Source organism: Meleagris gallopavo, chromosome 2 (assembly GCF_000146605.3).
Source record: "Meleagris gallopavo isolate NT-WF06-2002-E0010 breed Aviagen turkey brand Nicholas breeding stock chromosome 2, Turkey_5.1, whole genome shotgun sequence".
Lineage (NCBI taxonomy): Eukaryota > Metazoa > Chordata > Aves > Galliformes > Phasianidae > Meleagris > Meleagris gallopavo.
In genome coordinates, this window is record NC_015012.2 from 103,596,382 (window position 1) to 103,599,502 (window position 3,121).

General features: G+C 47.6%; 1 protein-coding gene across 11 annotated transcripts in view; it reads right to left on the bottom strand.

Annotated features, from left to right (window-relative positions):
* Positions 1-3,115, bottom strand: part of DTNB (dystrobrevin beta) — a 140,912-nt gene extending 137,797 nt beyond the window's left edge. For all 11 annotated transcript variants that reach the window (XM_031552623.1, XM_031552630.1, XM_031552628.1 and 8 more), the window contains exon 1: positions 2,871-3,115. The gene's annotated coding sequence lies outside the window, so the exon portion shown is untranslated. The remainder of the gene's footprint in view (positions 1-2,870) is intronic.
* Positions 3,116-3,121: the final 6 nt, after the last annotated feature.

Genomic DNA, 3,121 nt, shown 5'->3' on the forward strand with positions numbered 1-3,121 from the left:
GTCTCAGTTTAAAACCATTCCCCCTTGTCCTATCACTACCCACCCTCACAAACAGCCGTTCCCCTTCCTGTTTATAAGCGCCCTCCAAAAAGGGAAGGATGCACATAAGTTGGGCACAGGGATCAAGAACACAAAGGTGTTTTCCTTTAATAACTTTTTAAGTGTTTAATAGTGCCTACTTCATATACTCAAACTATTAAAAACTGAGATACAAGTGGGTATCGATTGCAACACCATTCATTTTTAAATACATAAGTTGGCCAGCAAAAGTTCCCCAACAGATAGCACATTACAAAGCCCCTTCCCATGTCTTCCAAATTAAGTTTACCTATAAGGTTCATCGGCACATTTTGTTACGTATGTGCATTGCTTTAGCACAGCTGAGAGGTTCAAACACTTCCATTCCTTCCGGAGAGCCTTGAAAGCCCACATGACTGCAAAAGAGCCACGAAGCTAAGCTTAGCCACAGGTAATCAGTAGGAACTATTTAAACACTAAACCAAATGTACACATTACAATCATGATTTCTCTTTGGCACTGAGAGAAAAATCCATAAAGCATAACTCAACATAAATGTTACAAATTTGAGTCCTTATCACCAAATAATCCTGAAAGCACAAAGTTAAGAAGCAGCAGTGATAATGCTAAGAGAAGCAGGCTGTGCTCAGAGGGCAACTCTGAGAACTGTGCCAACTGGAAAACTCTCCTTTCCTACCAGGGTTGGCAGCACTGACCCTACAGACTGCCCACAGCTGTGCTAAGGGAGTTCCCTTCCCTTTTAAAAGGAATTTTAAAAGGAAACGATATGCAAAGAGCCTTCTTTGAGAAATAAAAAGCTTGTAAGAAGAGCAGCTAGCAGATGAGTGGAAGCACGAAGCTCCTCCCTGAAGGATCCTGGTTACGAGGAATTGGAAGCTGCCACTCTTAATGCCACCCTGTGGTACTGAGTGCACAGTATGTATAGGCTGACTGAAAAAGCCTGTGTTCTACCAGTGATGCCACATAAGCCCTTCTTTTTGCATCACAGCTTCTACTTAAGTTTTCTATACCGTTCACCACTGTAATTTATGTTAGTATTGGTAAATAATGCGATGAATGAGAAAGCTCACGGACAGTAGGAGTTTGCCCTTCCAAACTGCCTGCAAGAGGAGCAGCAGCCTGCTGCAAGCAAGCAGGAGCTGGGGGCAATCCTGAGTGTCTACTGCTACCACAGCATCTGCATTCCCAACAACACAGGACAGTAATGAGCAAGTCAGGCTGGGGGCTCATAGGGCTCTCAGAGATCTGCAAAAGAAAACAAGAACCCTCTGCAAGAGAAGCAGCAGAATCCCAAGGAAGATTTAAACAACAGGATGGTACAGTCAAGGCAAAAGCAGCCTGGGACAGCTACCACTGGGAGCTGCAGAGGAAAGCACAGCAGGACTGCAAGGCTCAGAACAGCGTTGGAATCATAAGGTGAACTGGGCAGTCTGGCAAATACCTTTGGAGGAGGTGCAGCACAGACCACAGCCAGCCTCACTAACAGCACTCGTTCTGATGAGAGATTACTGCTGGAACTGCCCTACAGTGGTTAATTCTTTCCATCTTCACTAGCTACTGGTCAGTAACACTCTTTTATCCAAACTCTGCACTAATCTAAAATATCCTTTGGAAATACACAAAGCAGTGGCCTCAAACAGATGCTTCTGGGTTACCTTCATTCCTCTGAGTGCATTTTATAGAATCATAGAATCACTCAGGTTGGAAAAGACCTTCAAGATCATCGAGTCCAACCACAACCTAGCCATCCTACCCTAACTCCAACAACCCTCTGCTAAATCATGTCCCTGAGCACCACATCCAAACGGATTTTAAACACATCCAGGGATGGTGACTCAACCACCTCCTTGGGCAGCCCATTGCAGTGCTTAACAACCCTTTCTGTAAAGCAGTTCTTTTCCTTATATCCAGCCTAAACTTACCCTGGTGCAACTTGAGGCCATTTCCCCTTGTCCTGTCACCAGTGAGAAGAGACCAGCCCCACTCTGCTGTAAGCACCTTCCAGATACTGAAAGAGAGCAATAAGGTCTCCCCTCAGCCTCCTTTTCCCCAGACTGAACAGCCCCAGTTCTTTCAGTCTCTCCTCATAGGCCAATATTCTCCAAGCTCCTCACAAGCCTTGCTGCCCTTCTTTGGACCTGCTCCAGCACCTCCATGTCTTTTCTGTATTGAGGTGCCCAAATATTACTTTACAATATATCACCTGGCAGTACAGCATCACATACACTAACCAAGGAAAAGGAAACCAAGGAAAGACAGGAGGAAAAAAAAAACCAACAACTTGAGTAATTCTTCAGGCCAACATTTCTCAAATTTCCCAATGTGGAAATGAGAATGTTCACTTTTTTTGCCTGGACAGCCACAGCAGCCAACAGCAGAACACGGAAACTGACACAATGCACACTCAGTTTCAGGAACACGAATAAGAAAACTGAAAGTACAAAGCGTTTTTAAAGGGCAGCACTGCACAGCTGTTAACCAAACTCACGGCAGTGGCTCGGCTGCTGTCAGTGCTCTCAAGCAGCACACAAACCATTGGCAAAGTGACTCCCAGCCCACCTGGGGCTCACCAATCAACGAAGAAAGGGAGCACTGCACAGCAGCGTGGCTCTCCACGTCCATCGGGTTGTACAGAGAGACGGTGACATCCCTGCAGACAGCCAAGGTCAGGCTGGGTGGGCTCAGAGCGCTGACGGAGCTGTGTGTGGAGCTCCGACGGAGCTGTGTGTGCCCCTGCTCAGCAGGACCTTTGAGGGTCCCTTCCAACCCTAAGGACGCTGTGCCGTGGAGGAGCTCTCAGACACAGCCGTGCACACCCAGCCCAGCATTACCTGGCTGGCACACGGAGCCTCGCAGGGCAGCGCCCACCTCAGCAAATCCTGCCAACATCGAAGGGACAACCTGAAAAACAGACAAACAACCACGCGAGGAAACAAAACAAAACAAAACAAAACACCATCAAGCTGCGTGAAAAACCCCACGGCTCTTCTGCTCGGGCTGAAACTCAACTTCTCGCCGCACGCAAAGAGGAGGGGCTCCAAGGCGGTGCACGAAGGGCTGCCGATGCGGTGCCGAAGGGCCG